Genomic DNA, 24,797 nt, shown 5'->3' on the forward strand with positions numbered 1-24,797 from the left:
GGAAAAATCATGCGCAATGACCCGGCCATCGCTGGCTTCTTGATTCACTTCAACGAAGCGGCTCCTGAAATCTTGGTTGCCCGGGGGCCGGAGTGCCACATCCCCGTATACTAAACACCGAGTGACCTGGCAGAAAAGGTTGTTTTTAGCCGGGGAGCGTGCAGTTTACTTCAATTGCCCCACATTAATGAAATTGTTACCTTAACAAAAAAAAACGCACTGCGTCTGTTTTCCCGATTCATGTTGTCAGAGAGCTTAACGAGAAACATTTGCACACGCATTATCACATGCATTGAGCAGTGCCTACATGGAGAACGTCCACATTATTTTGATATTTGAGGGCTTTAATCCGAAAATATATTCCTAAATAGATATTAGCTGGTTTTACGGTATGCCCATATTGTTTTTATGGCTCATAAGTTGTGTGCAAACAGAACACCGAAAGGTATCATCTACTGGCTGAAACCTGAACGTTCAAATACACAATAATAAAACAAGAAAATTCTGCTTTATGGGCTAGAAATATGCTGACTGGAACAAGCTTCTAGCTAAAATGTAACAACTATGTGTTGTATAAGGCAACCTGAGTAAACCTGTTTGAAATCTGATTTTCAAATTTGTTTTTCTAATGTGCTTATTGTATCTGCTCAGAAAGTTATTTCCTAGGCAAGCATGATGGCGACAATTAGAATGAAATATGCTGCAGTGAGCAGACTTTGGAGAAATAGACGAAGCACACTGAATATTAGTTTGCTTAGTGATCACTTGACTCCGAGGGACCAACATTCTTTTCAGCCTGGCTCATTCGAACTCTGACTCACGAAGACCAGATTAAGCCAGCTTAACTTCTACTCGGACCCAGGCAGCCCCACTTATGCTATTGGACACGCGCATCCACCCCTATTCCAGTTCATGCAATTAGCGACAAGCTCCAGATAGCAGAATCGCGGGATTAGACTGCATTAAATCTCTTGGCATCCCCCCATATACTGATTTCATTCAAATTCACCGCTGTAAATCTCATGTGATGTGCCCGCTTGCTAATAACTTTACAGAAACAGAGCGTGGTCTGATAGTGGAAATTTGGGCTCGTTGGTTCATGATCCTCGGATCATACCCCGTAGATGGAATGACCACATACGAAGGAAAAAGTTCAAGGCGACACAGAGCGCAAAATAAACCAAAAGGTTGCGCTCTGTGCCCCCCTGTGATTCTTTCCCTGGCCGTTCCATCTGCACTATACAATCTAAAGACCATAATCTGAGCTCACTTTAAAATATAATTGACACTCATGTGTACCAATATGCAGTACCAAATAATCAGTAGCACAATGGTGTGCTCACACTCAAACTTACTAGTTCAGGCTCTAATTCAAACCGATTCGCACTCAACGGCGTACAAAAATAATTAAACGAGGCTGTCGAACTGAAAGGAAAAATTCAAGCTTGGTTCGCAGTCAACGCACTTTCATTTTTCTCCGGCTCATTTGCGGTTCCTACAAATAAAACAAAATACAACGGTCTGCGAGCCAGTTAGGCATAGTCCCATTTTTCTATCTATCGTCATCGCAACACGTTGCTCAGTGTTACCGGTTTGTCCGGATGTCATATGCACAAGCTTTATAAGTATAGGAGTAGACAGAAATGGACTCTCTTGCAACGGGAGCAAGCAGTCGATCTTTTTATGCGAATGTCAATAAATGAAGTCCAGTGTTACGCAGCTACAGCAGGCGTACACATAAAGTCAGGCATCTTCGTGACGTCAGTAGAACGTGGCACGCGGTACTTTGCCTCCACGTGTCTATTCTGGCGCATCCTCTTTTCCGTGTTGGCGTTTTTCGCTATCCACACTGAGTCTACACCTACTACAACTGTCTTTCAAGCCTGCGCGTCACGGGACAGGACGCCAGTCACGCCACGGCGGCGAGCCGACCAACAGGCGCCACCATTGTGATTCTCGCGCATTAACTCAACTGAATGCTCTCTGCGATCAATAACACGAGCTCGATGCATTAAGCGCGGGCACTAACGTGGCTTTTTGGGTCCTGTATTATGGGCTGAATGCTTCTTTGTAACTGTGAGACAAGAAAGCCGTAGCGCAACGCTTTGACATTTTTCTAGCACCCATTTTACGGCTTGGCAAGCCAGTTGAAGCCGCTCCATATTTTCTCGCCCCAATTTTCACGGTTGGTTGCAAACGTGAACAGCTTCAGTCACGATCGAGTGGCAGAAGTGCGCCTGTGCATAGAATAAATGAAACTGAGAACTGAAAGCAAATGTTTGGATGCGTATTTCATCGAGCATTATGGTTACACTGCGCTCCTAATTACCTAGTTCCGAGAATATTTGTGCGACATAACCGAGAAAGCTCCTTTCCGAGCACTCATTTTTGACGACATTGCTACTGATGCGCATGCAATTACTGTACTGGGATGGGGTAATGTAAGTTCACCGGTCATTGATATATACAAGTACCATGAGAGGTGAGCTGTACTGAACGCACTGTTTTCTTATGAGCAGTGACTTCCCTTTCAGTAACTCTACTCTCTGTTGTTATATTCACTCATTAAGACAGTTTTCAAACCTTTAAAATCAATGAGCCGAGAGCAACTTTTTGTTTGATCACACAACATGCACAGTTTTTCTAAAACATAGAATAAGATATTCACACAACGGTTACTGTTTAACAAAACACTGTCATCTAACCTACTGAGCTTAAGCTGGGCTTGATAGTAGCAAATACTCAGAGAAATAGTATCGAGAATTGCCAAAGATGATTTCAGACAGGGCATGCACTCCTCACGAATGTTCATATACATAGCGAACGTCTTCTATATGACAGTCCACACTTGAGGCTGCGGTGTCGTTTAGAGGCGAACATTCAGTTGATGAAGATTTGAGGACCGCAACTTCTCCGGATGCACTTCGTAGGTCATCTTAGATCGCCCGAGCAAGTTGTCAAGAATCTTTCCTGCTTCATTTCATATCCGGCTCAGCTTCACGTCGGCTTTGTTCTGGCTTAGAAATGTACGATAGGCACCCAAGGAGCAATCTTAACAGCATCGCGTCCAGTGGGGTATTAACGGGAAGGGAGGGCTGTTGTTTGCAAGTGCAAACAACAGCCCCCGTTGCTGTTGGCTTGCGCTGCTGTTGGCTTGCAAGTGCAAGCCAGCAGCAGCGCAAGCTTTCGCTGGCCCGGCCTTCATCGTGGCCGTCTCTTATTTTTTTTTGTGCATGGTTACGTCAGTAAGCAACGCGAAGCGTGCTCTATTCCGTTCCAAAACTTGGGGTGGTACCACAGCTCGGATAATCACGTTTGCCAATAGCAGCAAATAAGGAAAGGCTTCACGGATCAGAATGAAGCGAACTCGTAATTGCCATAGCATTGGCGCCCTAGAAGTAGGGAAGCAGGTGCCGTTTTCTAATATGGTGCGGAGATCAGCGTCACTTGAATTGCTAATTAATTTTCATTTGGGTTCATGGCTGCCCACAGTCAAAATACTGCACACCGTAGCACTTACGTCATTTTTGTGAAGTTGTTGTTGGCAAAATTTTGCTCTCAGGCTTCAATTTAGCACATGCAATATTGCCTCTAAAATTACTAATTAAAATGCTATTACTATATTTTTTGTTACTTGTGAGCCATATTTTTCACGATCCGCGTCTGTATTGGCTGCGAAGCCTTACAGTATGAGAGCAGATGTGCAAATGCGCTCATCACAAGTTGACAGTGTGGCACCCTGTGTTATTTGGTGCAGAAAATACAACAACATATACGCGTGCTACATTTGCGAGCTATGGGCCCTGGGTACCAGGCGACCTAACTACGTCACTGATCGCGTCCCAAGGGGAGCACCAGCAGCTCCACTTCAAGAATTATTCCATGTCGGCGCATCAGTGTAAGATGCCTTCTTTTCTAAAGAGGAAGCGGTAGAATGCATAACGCGTACCTGCGCAAAAAGAAGGCGCGACGTAAAGGAGCAGCAAGTTACCCCGATTGATGTCGTCGCTATGCGTACGTAGCAATGCTATGCTCTGAAATGCGACGTTTGCCTTTTCGAGCAGCATGTGTTAAGGCCCTCTTCAGGCATCCACATCGTTTATTTTTCGGGATTGTTCGCAGTAGTAACAAACTTTTTCATTGCATCAAAGTAAAAGCGGCGGGTTGCGTAGAACCGATAATCAGCGCAAGACGCCTTGGGCGCTTCTTCATCAAACGCCGTACGTCGGATGAATCGTCGGATGAGTTACTAGGCGCGTGACGCCGATTCAAGCGCCGTTACCGTTTCTTTTTCTAAAGAAATCCTAAATATGATTGACCTAAACACCGAAGTTAAAAGGGACAACATGAGTGGCGAAAATTAGTGCTAACGGACTGCAAAACAGTTTTTCTTTTTACCTTGGTGTACGATTTTGGCACAAAATCTTTCCAGGGAATGACTCGGATCCGCCGGTTGCGTGTGCTGTAATCTTTCGGGAAAGAAAATATTGCATTTTTTCCACAGCGACATAATTGCCAATGCAACCTGACACGCAACGCTTGTTACGCATTACAGATTCAGTATTTCACGTCACGCAGAATTCATCTGCCAGCGGCGAAGCAATGTTCGATGATTCCCAAAGCGCACACGAACGCGACGTGTAGCCGTATTCCTCTCCGCGTCGTGTGGCGTCCAGCAGTGATCGGCCGTCCGGAAGTGACGTTAATATTTTCTTTGTAGGCCTCAAAGACAATTGTAGGAGGTGTTGATCGAGTACTCACAAGCCGTGGGAATTAGCCCTACGATACTTATTGGCACATGGCTAGAGCGTTTGTAAACATAAAGTCTCACGGTCTCAGCCGGTTTGTCAGGGTTCTTTTCTTCATAAATGGCACATTGTATTTTAGCGGCACTGTAGACATTCAGAAAAATTAAGACAGAAATATGTCTGACACAGAGCATGCGCACAGGCACAACAAGCGGCAAATAAACATGCTACCAAGCACCCTATTTCCTATGCATCCCATAACTCATACTTAAAAGGTAGAGGCCCGCACACTGAACAAAATGGTTGAAAATATATGTTTACGTTTTGACTCAACCTTGGCAGCCTTGTTCCCAATAAAACAACAGAAATACATCTTTTAAACCATTTTAGTTGGTGTCCGCGTCTCTTCCTTTTAAGTATGCATCATCCCGACCAGATGGGATTTCGTTTTCCTCTCGATTTCCTTCCATAAATCAACTCTACAACGGAGGAGAATATAATGAGCACGTAGCCGGTTCATCAAATGCAGAGTTGAAAGTACCTCGCAGAAGTGGTTCATCTGAAAAGATCCAAACGAGTAAAGCAAGTGCCAGCTGTGTAGCTGTTTACTCGACTAACAGTGCCGCATGCCTGTAGCAACTGTTCGGCATACGACGGCTGCCTGTTTATCGGGACTCTGCTAATATTGTTACGCATGCACGTTTGCAGCCTGCCAATTGTAGTAACTCTGGAACAGCGTGCTCTGTAATCGTAATGATCTTTGCTTGATTTGCAAATTTTGTGTGTTGTGACGTACAAAGGGTTAATTGCAACTTTATGTTCCAATTTTCGTTGCATTTTTTTCTTTATTCGATCTTGTTTGTTTGATCTGACGTATCTGGGCTATGTACCGTTTCCCTAAAGGGGAAATAGTACCGGCCATCAACCAAAAGGCCAACTTTTGCGAAGCGTGTATTTAGCCGCCCCCCCCCCCCCCCAAGAAAAAAGAAGACCGAGAAACGTGCCACTCCAACTGGAAATAGAAATTTAGGTAACATTGCATGGAACCGTATAGACCTCTCTTTCATTCAAACTAATTTAAAGAATGCGGCGTGGACAAACAGATTCCCTTTCGAGAACTCTTTTCAGGCGTCTTCCAAACTAAACGCTTCTTGTATGTGCACCTTGTTGCATTCCAGACATGCGCTCATTCCTTTCGCGAGCAGTCTAAAGCCGGAGCGCACGGAGAATTGTAGGCGGGTCATTATGATGCAGCGTCGACAAAGCGGCCTGCACAAGGAAAAAAAAAACATTTTTAGAAAGTCTGCATTAGCTATTCGACGAAGCCAGCTTCGCACTCGCGCAGGACGGAACGGGCGAAGTCGTCGGGTAAGCCCAACTTTAGGACTCAACACTACTGATCATTTACACACGAAGTATTGCCAGGTGCGACTTCCTTTTTTGCGACTCTCAACGTTCTTCCGGAAGTCGTCTTTCGAGACGGAAAAATGAGACAAATGAAAGAAATGCACTCAAACATCAGCGAAAACGTGAGATTTGAGGGAAAGTTTTCCTCTCAGAGCTCGCGCGTATCCTTTGTCGCTCACATTCCTGCAATGCTTCACTGCCACTCTAAAATGTGAAAGTGACGCCGGGAAGCAAAACCATTAAACTTCGCCGTTGTCTGTTCCAGACTGAGAACTCTGAAGAACGTAAAGTGGCAGTCTGTTTCCTCGTCGTGCCCGATTATTCTTTATTTCTCCGTTTCCTGCATTCCTTACAGAAAAAGCGGAACTTTTTACATACCGAGAATACCAGCTTCGTCGAAGCGCTTTAAAACTGGCATGCACGGTTACACTTGAAATTTTGTTCACGGGTTTCTTTTCCCGGATTGACAGCTAAGTACTGGAAATAGCGGAATTTAAGGGGATAGAGAATACTTTATAGAAATTATGACTCACACTCTCACAGTCGCCGTAAATTGCAGCCAAAAGCTGAAAGAAAAAACAGAAGACATATGGCAGGAAATTGAGTAGAAAGAACAAACTGGATCCAGATACTTCCAGATACTGACCCAGATTATTACATATTTTTCTTCTATATTCACCGGAAAAGATCAGCCTAATCTGTTCGAAGTAGCGGAGCTAAACTATCAATGTATGTTACCAATAGCAATAACGTTTGAAGCTGTCGCATACCTAATAAATAACCTCAAGCTAACCACATCCTGTGGCGTTGACGGCATTAATTCTAAGATTCTGAAACACACCCTCATAGCAGCTAGTAAAATTGTGTCTCACATCTTCAGCCGATCTCTAGAGACTGGCGTGCTCCACTGAGGCTGGAAGATAGCAAAGGTCATACCCATTTTGAGGCAGCTAATAAACACGCACCGGAAAGCTATCATCGAATATCATTAATATCCATATGCTCCAAAAGGCTGGAACATGTAAATGCATGAAATATCTACAGCCATCTAGAAGCCAACAAATTCTTCTTTTCTAATCAACACGGATTATGAAGAACCATATCTTCTGAGAGGCAATTATTGGAATTAACAACTGATTACCGTACTCAGGTGGAAGAGGATCTACAAACTGATTGTGCTTTTCGAGACTTTTCAAAAGCGTTTCACCTCGTAGCACATTGCCGTCTGATTTTTAAATAATCCCCTCTTCAATTAGATTCTCTTGCACTAACATGGATTCACAGTCCTCTTCCTAATCGTCAGAAATTCACAGCAGTTCATAAGTTTTCATTTCCTCTTTCACATGTTACTTCAGGTGCACCACAAGGCAGCGTTCCTGTGCCATCACTATTCCTAATACACATAAATGACTTAGCGAATAACATTTTACTCACACGTGCGCATTTTTGCGGACGACTGCATTTCTTATCTTTCCATCAAATGTTCCGATGATCATACAGTCCTCTAAAAATATCTAGAACTTATCTTTATTTGGTGTAAAACTTGGCTGATGAACCTTAACGTTTCTAAATCTAAACTAATCTCTTTTAGCTGCAAGCATAATAATTCTACGTTTCTTTATCACATGAATAATATAACTACTCTGCATGATACTCAATTTAATATCTTGGTGTTAACCTTTCATTCTTTCGTACTCAACGCACATTGCATAGATGTACGCCAATGCTTCGAGTTCATTTGGCCACATAAGACGCAAGTTACTACATTCTACTAAAGACATTTGTAAACTAGCTTATCTAACATATTGTCGACCTCAGCTTGAATACGCCGCATCCTCTCGTCTGTCCATCAAAAATACTTTATTGAAAAAACTCGAATGCATTCCAAATAGGGCTGCGCGTTTTATTTCAGGTTGTTATGACTACCACAAAATCATAACACAAATTCAACTCAACCTCGAACTACAGCCCCTGCATGATCGTCATGATATAACCCTGCTATTATTTTTTCATAAATACGTCCATAACACAGTGTTATCAGTTCTGCCTCCTGAAACTCCTCATTAGAGGTCACAACGGCTGTACAATTGGTTAAATTGCGAACGCATCTACGGAAAGTGTAATTCATTTACCTACTCCGTTCGTCGAAGAGTCCTTCACCTTTGTAACGACTTTCCGAACGCCTTCGCTTATGTTAGTGACAAAGAAAATTTCCGGCGTCACCTAAGAACGCAATTCTCGAACTCTGCATAACCTAACGTGTTACTTTTCTTGCCTTCCGAGTTATTAATTTGCTACTATCCCTTAAATACTGTTTTGTTATAGCCAGATATGTCCCGCTCGCTCTATAATCCTGTTGAATATATTTTACTGTGTGAATGTTTATTGTTCGGAAACCCCTCGCGTTCTAAAGAATTCCGTTTGTCCATTGTACAATTGTAACAGCACATTACTCTACGTTAGCGTATTTCTTATACCGTATTTTGTATATGTATTAACATATGTATTCCACTTATTGTATATTATAAATATTTAGCGTACTCTCACCCCTTACATAATTCCTCTAGAGGCCTGTAAGGTATCTTTCAATATATAATTATACAAATAATATATATATATATATATATATATATATATATATATATATATATATATATAATATATTCATATATAAGTAATATTGCAAAGTGTTCGACACAAATTGCTGGAATGCGCACCATAGACGATAGTGCTGGACCTGTTTACTGGGGCATATTGTTCTGAGCGAATAGGCTTGCTCTTGCACGAACCCGCACAGTTAATCTGATTAAATGGGTCCCGAACTACCCCTACTGCTTTGTGGAAAAACACAATCTACGAATAGCATACTGACACGTGTGCTTGTTCATCTATCATCGGGTGACCGCGTTTCACCGTCTCACAAATGTTCTCGCTCAGCTAAAGACGCGCCTATACCGGAAGTTTACAGAATGTTATCGATGGTTCTATCCGCTATCTGTTGCCACCAAACCTCGTGTAATCTTACTGCACGTATGAGGGACGCGAATTGTGTAGTGTTTTATAGAAGACACACGGGCACCAGCCATTTCTCTGGAACCTTCGATGACTCGTGTATCAAAGCCGGCGCGCTTTACCCGCTCATCAGATTTCGACGATCGCTAACTGTATTCGCCGCTGTCGTTGTGCTTTGAGTGTAGCCTGCTTTTATAGGCACAGTTCCACCCAATAAGTTAGTTTTGTCGTTCAGAGTTTTGTGACTGTTTTCTCCATCGTCACTGCAACGTCACCGCTTCGATTCGTACTAAGCCAGTGATAGCGCTTGAAAATGCGAAAGTTTAGTGTGGCCCCACTCCATCGGGCCAGCTTGTGCACGACAAAACCGGCTCTCACCACGTAGTATGCTCAGACTGGAGCATATGAGCGCGATCACACACTCAAGCCTTATATTGCACAAAGCAAACGCTGCGCATAAGCACTACAGTCGCACGTAGCTGCGGTGTTCTACGTAGCGTAGATAGCACGGCTGCCGCGTGGTGCCGCGACGAGTCCGTTGACTAAGAGGGCCGCGGATCCCTGAGGAAAACGCGTTTGGCATGTCGTAACCTGTGAAATCGAAAACAGATAAGTCTACGTGAACGTCCAAAATCAAATTTGAAGTGCGCGATACGGGGACCTTAGGTAGGCGGCGCGTTGTGGGCACTTGCCGTACCGCCGTTGCCTTCGCATTGCGAGGCATTGAAGAAGAAGCGGAAGCACCGCGAATGGGGATCATTCACAACCTTTTTTGCCAACAGCTACGCTTCTGTTGAATGATTTGCAGTACTTTTGAGGCAAATGTTTTGTAGGAAATGGTCTAGTTTGACTTCAAATTAATTTCTCGAGTTCAATAAAGGAAGTGCTTGAGGGCCCTTCTAAGACAGCTTTTTCTTTGTAGCAAATGTCCATATTTGCATCATTAACAATCTCGTAAGAACACATACCCAAAGGCTGTAGATCAAGTCAAGATATTCGCACCTTTTTTTTACACTTCCTGACATGGCGGCCATCTTCCGCCCTCCCACCTTTATGGCATTCGTTTTCGTTTGTGCTTTCGCTGCAGAGTAGCATGTAGAAAAATATACGCCACCGAAACATTCCACTTTTCAACAATGAGCTTTCTCTCTATTTCTCTGGGCCTTTCCAAATATGCAAACAGTATGCATCAGCAATTTTTTTGACACACAACTTCTTGAAGACTACGTTTTGACATTTCAACCTGTAACTTACATCCACTCGCCCACAGTCCAAGTAGACGGCAGCCTGCCTCCATTCCCTGTCCTTTGCTCCTAGCAAGAAGGCACTAGATTTTGGAGCTCTGGGTTTGATTTCTACTTCTAGCTTAGAGAGCTATGGCCCATAAGAAGTTCCACACTCGCCGCCACAGCTATCTCCATAAGCAAGAAGACACACAGCGAGGGCCGTAAGGAACGGTATCTTGAAGGTCTGAATTACAGCGATGGCTGCTCAACCCAGCATGAGCTCTTTTTGTGAAGCCTTTCCCTGGCTATAGTGTTTATCTATAAACATAGTGTTGATCACGTTTAAGAAGAACCTTCATATTGAGCTACTTGTATCAAGATTTACGGGAACAAATGTTTTTTTTTCTTTTGTATCAACTGCATAGAATTTGACAAGGTTGCTGTATTTAAAAGAAAACGATCAATCTGCCGAATGTCGAAGCAGTTTGTTTTTAGGCTAATATTTATTGTAGGAATTCGTAAATTCCGCTAAGTTTAGAAACACCGAAGCATACGAGTTATAATTTTATAAATAACAATAAAAACGATGTTGCACACGTACATCGCGCCTATTGAGACATCCAAAACGGGCAAACATGAAGCGTACAGGTCGCACTTCAAGACACAACCAATATTTAGTAGGACTTGTTTACAGCGGATAGAAAATAATCCGATATATTTAATAATAGTGAATCATGCCGGTTTCACCTACGTAACTAACAATATAAAATCTCTTAAAATCACGTAAATTGCGTCTATTATGACCTGCGAAGCGGTCAAACCTTAAGTGTTACGTAGATATCGATTTTCTGGTGGGCTTTTCTATACAACACGTAATTAATGAAACTATTTCAAGCAAGAACTCATGAAGTACCTGTACTAGTCCACATTCACTACTGTTAGAGACGCCGTTCACAAACCTAGACAATGTGGTTTTGGTGCAACCTTGTAAATTCCATGCTAAATTTTCTTTACCTCAAGATTTTAGGTGAATTCTTGTAAATGTATCATAGCCGCAAGCTTGCATTGGGCATAAGGCAAAGTGAGATGTATGCACTGACATATAAGCCGGGTAATGTCATCAAAAATTTCGATGATCTACTAAAAGTTACGCGTGGCTCTGCTAACGCAAACACCAGAGACCAGTGGAGCTGTGGGAAGCCCAGCAAAAGTTAAGACTAAGTGTGCGGTTCGGCACTGCATCACTGGCCCTCCCCCAGCTCCCCCTTCCCCTAGTGCTGCCGCTCACATCTTACGCGCATCAGTCACGCACATAAAATATAACCGCTAAAAACAGCCAGATGTCGCAAGACATTGTTCACGATCAGCTTCTCGACGGAGCTCCAGTCGAGCGGCTTCTTCCTCAGGAGTCTTGACGGTTGTCTTCGCCATCGCTAAGCAAACACCGCGTCAATATTTTTTTCCACTGCAAGAAAGAGGACCGCCGAAGCGAGCGCGCGGGTTTTTATCGGAGAGCAATGACGTCACCCCACCTGCGTCCCCGCCGCGCCGCTCCTTCTCCCCGGCAAGGCTCCGCCCATCTTCGCCACGCGGTATGTGTTGTGCTATGCCATTTTTATACTCTGCTTTCACTCCCTCTCAGCTCCCTCTCCCCTAGCTCGGCGAAGCTGCGGATGTTAAAAGCAATCCAGCGAGGTTCTAATAGCTCCACTATGACATAGCGAAAAATTCTATACTGACCCATACGTTACCCAGAGCCGGCACACTACTTTCATTCGAAGTATTGATGAAAAGTATACAGAGGCTCCTTTTATAAGTAGCGATGAAATTAGAAGGGATCTTCAAGACGCAAACAGGGAAAAAGTGGCAGGGGAAGATGGAATAACAGTCGATTTTAAAAAAAAAATTGAAGAAGGATACATCAGGCCTCAAAAGCTTGCGACCCTGTGTAAGCAATGCCTCACTACTTCAAGTGGATCAGAGAGCTGGAATAATGCAAACATTACACTAATATAAAAGAAGAGAGACGTTAACGAATTGAGGAGTTGTAGGCCAATTAGCTTGCTTTCAGTATTGCGTAAAATGTTCACCAAGGTAATTTTCAATAGAATCAGGGGAACACTTGACTTCAATCAACCAAGAGACAGGGCTGGCTTTAGGAACGGATCTTCTACAATGGATCAAATCCGTGTCATCAGTGAGGTAATTGAGATATATGCGGAGCGATATCAGCATCTCTAGATAATTTTCATAAAGAATGAAATGACATTTGATTCAGTAGAGGTATCAGTAGTGATAGAAGCATTGCCTAATCGAGTACAGGAGACATACGCGAACTTTTTAGGAAATATTTACAAAGATTCCACAGATGCACTGGTTCTCCACAAACAAAAAAAACGAAATATACCTCTAAAGGAAGGGGTAGGGCAAGAAGATACGACTTATTAAATGGTATTTACTGCATGCTTAGAAGAAGTATTTCAGCTATTAGGAAAGGCTAATAAGAGTGAGGATCAGGGGCGCGTATGTCAGCAACTTTCGGTTGCTGAAGCTGACATTGTCATTCAGCAACACTGGGGCCGAATCGCTGCAAATAATTGAGTGCCTTAAGCGAGAAACATCAAGAGTGGGGCATAAGATTAATAAGCAGAAGTCAAAGATAGTGTTCAATAGCCTGCCAAGAGAGCAAGAATGACTAATAGGGTGAGTGTAATGAGGTGTTAGTGCGACGCACTATTTCGAAATGCAAGAGTGGGCCTAGGATTCCGCGATATTTAAATGCTTTACATTAGCTCTTCTAAGTCAGTTTCGGTGAACATTCATATCACCACGTTTGCGTCTTCGTCCGCAAGACCCCAAGGTTACTAAATGGTTAAACGTGTACCGAGTCGCGCATATAAAATCTGATTGCTACTGCTGATATATCAAAGATAAGAATCGTACTTTATCTCTTCCTTCATTCGTCTTTTCATACCGAACACGAAACCGCCATGCTCTTTGGCTGCCCCAGTCAAAGCAAGTGGCCTTTAGGTTCAGCGTAGTGAATCGTCAACTGCTTAGAACCGTTTTATAAATTCTTCATCCCCTAAATACACCGAATGGTCTGGCCATATTTTGCGTGGAGAGTGGCTGAATACACAGTTCGGGTGGTTAACATTCTATTTGAAAAAAAGGCTATAGTATTGAAGAACCACTTTTTCTTAGCATATTTTGCACACTACGTACATCCCATGCCATGATGTTTATAGTGTTTACGGGCTGAAATGGCTCTAGCGTGATGGTCATGAAAAGAAGTCTCTGCAGAAGCATCTCGGTGGAGGTTCTCTATAAATTCTAAGCCTCAGTGGGTTCTAAGCCTCAGCCTCAGGCCAGTGAGGCTTCCGCCTCATTCAGAGACACGCGAGCTGCTGTAGACCCTTGAAGGCATCTTTAGCTCCTGTCGCAACAGATGACGGGCATCGCCTTTTTCCTTGAAGTGAGCTGCTTGCAACACACAGCGCGACTGCGCATCTTTCAGTCTCCAGCGGCTTGCTGTAGAGTGTTGATAAAAACATCACAAGAGCAAGAAGCTGAACATTCAGTGAAGTGTCTGCTTCACCGGACACTGGAAAGCCGCTGGGTCTTCCCATTGTACCTACATTGAAGGAGAAAACAGAGTGGCCTGCCAAAGCGAATGTGCATTCAGGGCGTCATTCGAACCGACAGCTTGAAACGAAGCTGATCTCAATCGACGTTCCCTTGACGTCACTCCGTAAAAAGTATGTAAGTCTGAAAAGCGACACCGCTTCTATTTCGATGCTGACGTGTTCTTGAAGCGTGTGCCGCCTTCCGGGCACTGCGTGCATTCTTGGATGTGTTAAGGCTCTGGCGTTTCTGGTCAATGAAGTTGCAGTACTGCCGCGAACACAAAAATAACCAACCCGGTCAAAGGAATAAATTCTTATGCTAAACACGACAAAGTTAGTAACTGTTATTTGCATCAAATAGCGTTTCCCAACGAACCGGCCATCGGAGGCATCTAAAATGGTACGTAGATTGCTAGCTGAAAAGACACCTCACCCTACTTTTCCGGATGCGCTTTTGGCTGTGGATGCACCCCTCGGGTATATTTAGAATAATATGGATTTCTGCATAAGTGCATACAATATGCGCATTAAGAAGACCATGCTTTAGTGGCGCTGACGAAAGCTTTAAATCGCAGGCAAAAGTAAACTACGCGCCGGCCTGCTGCACGTAGTAAACTGTCGGTAGATTTATTACTCTCTGGTTTCTTTGCTCCACTCCACGTTAAAAAAGAATAGTATATACCTAGCGCAACAGAGAATTTCGTTTTGCTATTGGCTAGTGTGGGTGCATAGAAATACGTAGTGCCAAGAAGTAGCTACGGAGCCCAAGAACGCTCAGTGTAACCTCGTTTGTCTATAAACAAACAATTATGACACACTCCTCTCTGCCCTCCCTCCCCCCCATCCGGCCCTAGAAGCATGAAAACTTGCTAGTTCTTCATTTTGTTCGCAGTCAAAGAGACGCAGTATTTCCGAGGAGTACGTCAACATGACGTAGCCTGAGGCCATATCGATTTCATTTTGAAGAAACAAAACCCATGAACTTCCAGCCGCAGGTCGCTCTTCGTGATGCTGTAGTTTGAATGGCTCACCTGTTGTAGGGTGACGTTCTAGAAGGGTTTGGTGATGTTACCTTGCCGGGATTTCAAATTGAGCCGGCATACTCAAGTTTGGATCTGACCACGTCTTGTAAAGTTGGAGCTTTACGGTTGTAGTGACGAGAGAGAAGTTGCAACGCTAGAAACCAAACCTGCGATAGTTAGGTAGTATAGTTCACATGCAAAGTCCACAATAGATTCTGGACTTTAATGACGTCAATATATTTTTAAAAGGTCACGGCGGTTAGGAGTATGTTATTAACAGTGAATTAGCAGCATGCGTCTCAAAAATTTTTAACTTAAGCGTAATTAGACCACGGAAATAGCAGCGGGAAATACTATGACATTCATTCTGTAATGCAGTATGGTCGCAGGGTTTCGAACTAATGCGGCATACTACACAATCACCAGAAAATAATTTTACAGAAGAATTTGGTGAGAAGATCTTCGATGTATATGAGAAAGATCCTTGAAACCAACCACTGAGACCCCCCCGAGGCCATTAAAGTGAACGAAGAATCAGTACCGTTATCCAAAACATATCGAAAGCGGATAAAAAGAACGTATTTATTCCAGCCTAACAGATTGGTTTCGAGGTTCAACCTATCAAGTTTAAGAAAGAGTAGTTAGTGTGACGCTAAAGAAAATGCCTTAGCGAAATCCAAACAAAATACAAGCGACAAGAATACCATTATAGAGAGCGCGAAACAAGTCGTTTGAAAATAACCAAAGCTGCGTTTCAGAAAAAAAAAGCTTTTCTAAAGCCATGTTTACAGGTAAATACAAATTAGTTAGATTCAAGAAAACACGCCTCATATGAATAAATGGCACCTCACATTAGCTTGCAACTTGTACTAGTCAATGATATTGGTCTGTAATTTAGTAGAAAATCAGAAACACCTGATTCGTGCAAAGGAACCACTCTCCCCACCTTCCGACCGTTTGGTATGGTACAAGTTAGCAATGACTCTGAAAAAACATCGCAAAGTCATTGATGTATAAAGCGATTTGCTTTCAAAAAGTTGCAATTATTACCGTCAGGACTGCACACCTAGAGATATTTAGTTTTTTTATTTAACAAATACCAGTTGAAGAAAACTGAACAGGGTACTTAAGAAAAATGAACTTCAGTCAGGATAATCAAGGTTTAAAGCTGCGCAGTCATGCGAAAAAAAAAGAACGTGATGAATTATTTAATGCATCACAGCAATTGTTTGTCACTTACAGGAACGTCACTCGTACAGGAAAGCTCAATTGAAGTTTTGTTTTTGCCATTCACGGCACACCAAAAGTGTTAAGGATTGTCACCTGGAAAGTTTGGCAGTGTGTTACTATAAAAGACATCCTTAGCGCGTGTGGTAATATCTTCGTACTCGTTATCAGCTTTGGTGCAAGCAATACATCACTAGGCATTTCCTTGTCTTCCTAGCGCGCCGAAATCACCTTTTCTTTTTATTTAGTAACCGTTTCAGTTGTGCGTTAAATAATGTTGCCCTGGATTAGTTGTGAGATGCTTTTGTGGGATATAACTGCGCATTATGAATTATATTCACCATAAAAAGGCATGATCATTCAGAAATAATGGCAGCGACGTCAGCGTTCTTATAATCACCAATAATTTTAGATGATTTGAGAGAAGGGGTGCAAGCGAGTAAGTCAAACAGCAGAATGCAGTGATCACCAAGGCCAGGAAAATATTGAACACTGGGAACGAAGTGAGGAGTCGCAGATGAAATGAAGTCCGAAATGATGGCAGAATGACGGGAGCTTCGTGTCATTTTAGCGGCATGTTGCGTTATGTGAAAAATCAGGGCACAGATTAAGGAACGGGATACCCTCAGAGCCACCCTCCATAAATGAAGGTTGCGCTTTCCTGTAAATCGCTTGAACGTTATAATCGCCCACTAAGAATGAAGGACATAAAGTAAACTGTTTTCTCAAGTAGCTAAAAATTTCAGAAAGTTCGCTGCAAGAAGTGTTAGTTGAGCTAGGTGACCAGTAGCGGGCACTGAAGAGGAAACCTTAATGATGGACAGTTATTCGAGCGCAGAGAAATTCCCATTGGCCAGAAAAATATTGCTCAAGGCGAGGTATATTGTAACACGTACGGCTATATGAGTATTCCGCCACTTGTCTGCTGCCCGCGGTGTCGATGAATGAATTCCTAGGTACTTAACGCATTCAGACATTTCGTGATCAGCAATCTCATTCAAGATACACGTTTCTGTAAGCATGAATATGTCTGCTGAACACACTTCTATTACAGAGGAGAAACATTCAATTTTAATACCTATACTTTGCACGTTAGTATAGAAGACAAAGACCTGCTTAAGGTTTGAGTTATGAAGGAGCCATGATGACGCTGTACATACCCTGCTAGTGCCTGTGGAATGCTGGTTGCTATTGTTAATGACAGCAGCCACGCCCGAGTGAAGTTCGCAAACCTGATCTATAGGCGGGACAATACACGTAGCTCTTTTTTTATTTATATGCAGCTTGTTAAGACAAAGTATGTACTGTTGGCCACTATTATTACCGAACTCAATAAGTTTCTTTCGACCCTGACGTGTAACTCCGAAAACGTCCTCAGCGACAGATCCACCTCTACCACGAAACCTAGAATGTTGAGAAAGATGTCTTCGTTTAGCTTTGAGGAACGAAAGTTTACGGTTATTGGGGGAACTTTACCCAAGCATGGCGTGCTCAGGCGGTGTATGCGAGAAATGTCAACAGGAAACGTAAGATTTAAAATACTGGTAAGGGACTCACGAACTTGGCACTCGCACTGCACCCACTTTTGTGCAGGAGTATCACCAAATCTGCCAAAAGTTAGTTGTTGCTTCTCTATCTATCAAGACCATCAAGTAGTCAATCTTTAATTGGCGTTTCATTCCTAACAACACTGCTCAAAACACCAGGCGGGTTCTCGCCATTGCGGGACGAACCGAACGATTCAACAACAAATTCAACCGCGGAAAGTCTGACTGTTTTGTCTCACACATTTTTGTTCCAGTTGTTCTTGATTCATTCTTACTTCCGTTAGCATTTGAGTCATCTCAAAATGATTTTCATCTAGCGTTGCGGAGAATGTGGCGATCTCTGCCAGGCCGTCACTACCATTAGTAGGCCCTGAATTTGTTTCAACATCGCTAGGCAACAACAACAACATGACAACATGTCCACATCCACTTTCAACTTCCAAGATAATTATTGTGCTTGGGTAGAGCAGCAAAAAGAAACACTTTCGTGTTTTGTATGTATATAGGGGCATTTACTGACCTGCACAACGAAGCAGGAAGAATTGAAAACTGACCGTGCAGCTGCTCCTCCTTCGCGCCTTATAAAGGAGAACTATGTCAGCGATGCGTTTACACTTGCGGTGGTGACTGATGCGGTTGCCGATGCCGCTAGGTCACTGTCATGGTTATCGTCATGATCAGCCATTTTTTTGTGTCCACGCAGGACGAAGACTCGGTGCGAGCTTATCCCTTGCCCCTGCAATTGACCCTGGTCCTGCGCCAGTGGATTCCAACTTGTGCCGGCAAATTTTCTACTTTCATCATACCAGCTAGTTTTCTACCGTCCTCAGCTGCGCTTCCCTTATCTTGGCAACCATTCTTAGACTCTAATGGTCCACCGGTTATCTAACCTATGCATTACATGGCCTGTCCAGCTTAATTTTTTTCTCTTAATATCAATTAGAATGCCGGCTAACTCCGTTCGCTCTCTGATCCACACCACTCTCTTCCAGTCTCTTAACGTTACCCCTAGCATTTTTTGTTTTATCACTTTAGCGCTGTCCTTAACATGAGGCGCTATAACGTAAAACTATTCCAAACTTTTCTATTCCGCTTCTGCAATCAGCCCACCGCAATAGGTCAAAAACGTTTTTGGACCACCCCCACTTCATCTGTCTGTCACGCGACGTCACGAAAACCGCGATAGCTCCCCATTTCATGTGACGTGTACGCACTGATAATTTGACCAAAGAAAACAAAAATGATTATTTCTGATTCGACGCCTTTTTGCCATTAGCCCTCGGCAATTGGTCAACAGTTTCTGGGCTGCGTCCACTTCACATGCACTCTAATCCATTTTTCATCATCATCATCATCATCATCATCATCATCACCATCATCATAATCATCCTAGTTACGCCCAATGCAGGGCAAAGGCCTCTCCCATACTTCTCCAACTACCCCGGTCATGTACTAATTGTGGCCATGTTGTCCCTGCAAACGTCTTAATGACATCCGCCCACCTAACTTTCTGCCGCCCCCTGCTACGCTTCCCTTCCCTTGGAATCCAGTCCGTAACCCTTAATGACCATCGGTTATCTCCCCTCCTCATTACATGTCCGGCCCATGTCCATTTCTTTTTCTTTATTTCAACTAAGATATCATTTACCCCCGTTTGTTGCCTCACCCAATCTGTTCTTTTCTTATCCCTTAACGTTACACCGATCATTCTTCTTTCCATGGCTCGTTGCGTCGTCCTCAATTTCAGCAGAACCCTTTTCGTAAGCCTCCAGGTTTCTGCCCCATATGTGAGTACTGGTAACACACAGCTGTTATACACTTTCCTTTTGAGGGATAGTGGCAACCTGCTGTTCATGATTTGAGAATGCCTGCCAAACGCACCCCAGCCCATTCTTATTCTTCTGGTTATTTCAGTCTCATGATCCGGATCCGTGGTAACTACCTGCCCTAAGTAGATGTATTCCCTTACCACTTCCAGTGCCTCGCTACCTATCGTAAACTGCTGTTCTCTTCCGAGACTGTTAAACATTACTTTAGTTTTCAGCAGATTAATTTTCAGACCCGCCCTTCTGCTTTGCCTCTCCAGGTCAGTGAGCATGCATTGCAATTGGTCTCCTGAGTTACTCAGCAAGGCAATATCATCAGCGAATCGCAAGTTGCTAATGTATTCTCCATCAACGTTTATCCCCCATTCTTCCCACTGCAGGTCTCTGAATACATCTTGTAAACATGCGGTGAATAGCATTGGAGAGATCGTATCTCCCTGTCTGACGCCTTTCTTTATTGGGATTTTGTTGCTTTCTTTGTGGAGGACTACGGTGGCTGTCGAGCCGCTATAGATATTTTCCAGTATTTTTACATATGGCTCATCTACACCCTGATTCCGTAATGCCTCCATGACTGCTGAGGCTTCGACTGAATCAAACGCTTTCTCGTAATCAATGAAAGCTATATATAACGGTTGGTTATATTCTGCACATTTTTCTATCACCTGATTGATAGTGTGAATATGGACTATTGTTGAGTAGCTTTTACGGAATCCTGCCTGGTCCTTTGGTTGACAGAAGTCTAAGGTGTTCCTGATGCTATTTGCGATTACCTTAGTAAATACTTTGTAGGCGACGGATGGTAAGCTGATCGGTCTATAAATTTTCAAGTCTTTGGCGTCCCCTTTCTTATGGATTAGGATTATATTAGCGTTCTTCCAAGATTCCGGTACGCTCGAGGTTATGAGGCATTGCGTATACAGGGTGGCCAGTTTCTCTAGAACAATCTGACCACCATCCTTCAACAAATCTGCTGTTACCTGATCCTCCCCAGCTGCCTTCTCCCTTTGCATAGCTCCTAAGGCTTTCTTTACTTCTTCTGGCGTTACCTGCGGGATTTCGAATTCCTCTAGACTATTTTCTCTTCCACGATCGTCGTGGGTGCCACTGGTACTTTATAAATCTCTGTAGAACTCTTCAGCGACTTGAACTATCTCATCCATATTAGTAACGATATTGGCGGCTTTCTCTCTCAACGCACACATCTGATTCTTGCCTATTCCTAGTTTCTTCTTCACTGTTTTTAGGCTTCCTCCGTTCCTGAGAGCCTGTTCAATTCTATCCATATTATAGTTCCTGATGTCCGCTGTCTTACGCTTGTTGATTAACTTAGAAATTTCTGCCAGTTCTATTCTAGCTGTATTCTTCTGTAAATTTCGTGCTCATGATCAGGGTCCCCTGTGGGCAATTGACCAAAATAAGCGCACTCCTTACAGATTCTAGAGGCCAACTGGAGATCCTGAGCTCTTGCTTTTTGCCAGGTTTCTGAACATTATATTTGTCTTCTGAATAATAGTCTTCAACCCCACTCCTACATTTTCTCTGTTGAGGTTCTACATAATTTGTTGTACATCGTCCCCATTGTTGCTGAACTGGACAATGTCATCTGCAAACCGAAAGTTGATGAGATATTTGCCGTTAAAGCTTACTCCTAAGCCTCCCCAATTTAATAGCTTGAATACTTCTTCCAAGCATGCAAGTGTCCTGGTGAAGCCTGACACTGTTGCTGCGTCCTGCTTCGGTATAGAAAAACAGTTCAGAAAAGGCAGCGCCGATATAGCGCAAGATGACCGTACGGTAGCGTCTGATCCATCTGCAGGCAGGGGCGACCATGCTCATAACAAGGCAAGAATCTGCACAACAAAGCGCAATGGGGGGAATGGGGAGGGGGCGACGTCCAAAAGCTAGATACTGGGTTGCATGCATTTTGATTCTAGGAAATGAAATTTGCTGCAGATCTAGTGCGCTCGCCGAGCGACCGCGTAGCGTAACACTGGAAGCGTCTGGTGCGCTGCTTTGCCAATGAGAACCTCCTTAGCTTTGTATTCATGGTTGTCAGATAAAGTGATGGACACAGGTCCGGAATCAGGGTGGGCATACACACCAACAGTCTGGAATGGAATAGAACAAAACATACTTTAGGCAGTGGTCACTGTATTGTCGAAGCTCAAGTCTCAGGTCCCCAAGCGTCTCGTACGAGAAAAAAAGCATCAGCTAATCAACTGGGATAAATTTGGAAAACAACGGGAAACAAACCAACAAACTGGGCTGGTGAATGCGCGAACCTTTACAGCACAGGTCCTCGAGGACCAACGGGCATGTACCAAGAAATATAGCCCAGAACAACAAGTTCCAGTTATGGAATCAAAATTGGCCCATGTGATAGAAGCACATGAAACTCTCACGAAACGATACGTTCAGGAAAATTGCAGTAAGAAGCTCGAAAACAATATATCCGAGCTTGCAAAGCAAATTCAGGATTATAGCCAACAACTTTGTAGGCAGAATCAGCAGCAGATATGCGAATGTCTCACAGGCAATTTCAGTACCACTCGAGCATGGCATCCTTTAAAACGTCTAATTGATCCCATGAAAAGTAAACGTATTAGAAATATCGTGACTCGACTAAGCCACAACCATAAATACGACACGCAGACACTACTACAGACACTCAAGAGCCTACACACCTCGCCGGGCCCTTCGAGTCTCTTACCGGAGTTCACCGGCCCACTAAATAGTGAGCTGAACACAGACACAACTAGACAAGAAGTCCAAGAAGCACTTCATGGATTTCACAACACCATGCCAGGGGAAGATCGCATAACAAACGCCGCTCTTAGGAACCTCGATGACAATGCCCTGCGAGAACTTACCAGTATGTTCAAAAAGCATTGGCAGAGCGGCCCACTGCCAGAGGAGTAGACGCATAGAATGGTTATTATAATGCCCAAACCTCACAAACCAGTTACACCAGAATATATGCGCCTCATCTCCCTTACCTCCTCCCTAGGCAAGCTCTCTAAACAAGTCATCCTAGCCAGATTGTATGGCCACATGAAAAACACTGGTCAATACCCGCACTCAATAATTGGATTTCGATCTGGCCTATCGACACAGGATGCCATGCTTCAACTCACGGCAGCTATTCTGGACCCCCCTCATACCTATGCACACCAAAGCGGTACTGGCGATTGACCTCAAGAAGGCCTTCGACAACGTCAACCACGAGGCCATCATTAAAAGATATGTTAGACCTAGGCGCTGGCCAAGGAGCATACAAATACATAAGGTCTATCCTGCAAAACCCCATGGCCAACACGTGCGTAGACAACCTTCGTACACGCCGCTACGCACTAGCGAACGTAAGCACACCGGAAGAGTCCGTGCTGTGCCCTTTCCTTTTTAATGCTGTACTCGTTCCGCTCGCACGGAAGCTACAGCAAATTCTCCATCTTGATCATACCGTTTACGTGGATTATATCACCCTGTGGACTACATATGGACCAGACACCCTAATCAAAGAAACACTGCAAACAACCGCTACGGTAATACAGGACAAGGTCACGAAGGTAGGCCTCACCTGCTCCCCGGCAAAATATGAACATTTCTTGATCCCGCAAAAGGGTAAAACGCATCATAGTCCTATCAGAATCTATGTGCACAATAGGGAGCGGCCACAGGATCACACCATTTGAATCCTGGGCGTCTACCTGCAGAAAGATGAAAGAAATACTGAAAGAATCAAATGCTTAAAGAGCCCACTAGCAGCCGCCACGCAGCTAATTCGCAGACTAAAAAATGAAGCTCACGTTCTGCGTAAGCTGATATTATGTAACTGGTATAAGCGTTTACAATGATTTGAGTAATGTGTTCAACCCTCTACCTCCGACTCAATGCAACCGAAACCCAGACGATAAATTCTATATTCAGGCAAGCTACCAACACAGCGCTCAGTGTGCCCCAAAACACCAAAACAGCAACGCCTGGCGGAGTTAGGTGTGCATAACACCATACAAGAACTAACCGAAGCAACACCTACAGGCACAATACCTACAATTAGCCAACACCTCTGCAAGAAGACATATACTTTCTGACCTCCTAATTAGCATTCCTGCTAATTATGACTTCATAAAAGCCCTTCCCACAGCAATTCATCAAACGCTATGCATTTGAGCGCTCACCCTTAACACGCACCCCGACCAAAACTGCGAGTGACGAAAAGCCAGAGCAGCAACCCTTCATAAACGGTACGAGGATGAACAAAACGCAATATGGGTAGACGCTGCATGTGATCAGCACGGAGCCGCAGCAGTTTCTTGCACACCGACTATCTCTCCCTTAATAAAGGAACTACCCCCGGGAACAGACACAGAGGAAGCGGAAGATATCTCTATAGCGCTAGCGCTCGCAGCTCCAGTATTACCTACATCCTGAGTGATTCTAAAACTTCACTGCTAAGTTATGCTATAGGGGCGGAGTTCACTCTGTCACCTGTCACATACTGACCCCGAACCCTCCCTTCTCCCACAGCACTGAGCTCATCTGAGTACCCGCGCACTTGGGAAACCCCGGCAATTAGGCCACCGATTCTGCAGCCCGAGGGTCGGGAAAGCGGGCACAGGCCGACCTCCTGGAAGATTTCTCGAGGGAGCATGCGTGTACCTTCACTGAGCAGTTCGCGAATGCGCGTGCCGAGAGGCAAATATACCCCCCCCCCCCCCCCCGCTCTTCCCTCGCTACCAGGGAGCAACAGTTATGGCGCCATCTGCCAACGCGCACCCTACCTACACCACCCGGCCTGTCCCGCGGCCGACCAATCCAACCTTCTTGCCCTCTGTGCAATGCGCCGAAAGCAAAACTCACACTTATACTCCTGGCCTGCCCGGCTTCTCCGTCCAGCGGGCCGGTACCACCCCAAACCTGGAAGGACTGGAAGATCTCATTACGCTCCATGGACCCGGCAAGGCAGAAGATTGCCGCCGGCCGAGCTACCAGCGTCATGGATATACGTTAAACAAGACGTTTGAGTGCAGTGGGGTCGTGCGGGTACCCAGGGGGTCTAGGAGGCTCTAAATTTCTTGTTACAATAAAGTTTTTTCTCCTCCTCCTCCCAGAAGGGGTCACAGCTGAGACACGCCTTCATCTGTTCAAGGTGG

At 44.2% G+C, this 24,797-nt stretch overlaps 1 long non-coding RNA gene across 3 annotated transcripts in view; it reads right to left on the bottom strand.

Annotated features, from left to right (window-relative positions):
• The window catches only part of LOC135914596 (uncharacterized), a 179,191-nt gene that overhangs the window by 128,575 nt on the left and 25,819 nt on the right, over window positions 1-24,797 (bottom strand). For 2 of the 3 annotated variants that reach the window (XR_011508765.1, XR_010568348.2), the window contains exons 2-4: window positions 15,051-15,208; window positions 6,689-6,721; window positions 5,912-6,017 (exon numbers count right to left, since the gene is read on the bottom strand). This is a non-coding gene — a long non-coding RNA (uncharacterized lncRNA). Of the gene's footprint in view, window positions 1-5,911; window positions 6,018-6,688; window positions 6,722-15,050; window positions 15,209-16,281; window positions 16,365-24,797 lie in introns of all 3 variants that reach the window. The other variant, XR_010568349.2, reaches the window with a different exon arrangement.

This window comes from Dermacentor albipictus, chromosome 9 (assembly GCF_038994185.2).
Source record: "Dermacentor albipictus isolate Rhodes 1998 colony chromosome 9, USDA_Dalb.pri_finalv2, whole genome shotgun sequence".
Taxonomy (NCBI): Eukaryota; Metazoa; Arthropoda; class Arachnida; order Ixodida; family Ixodidae; genus Dermacentor; species Dermacentor albipictus.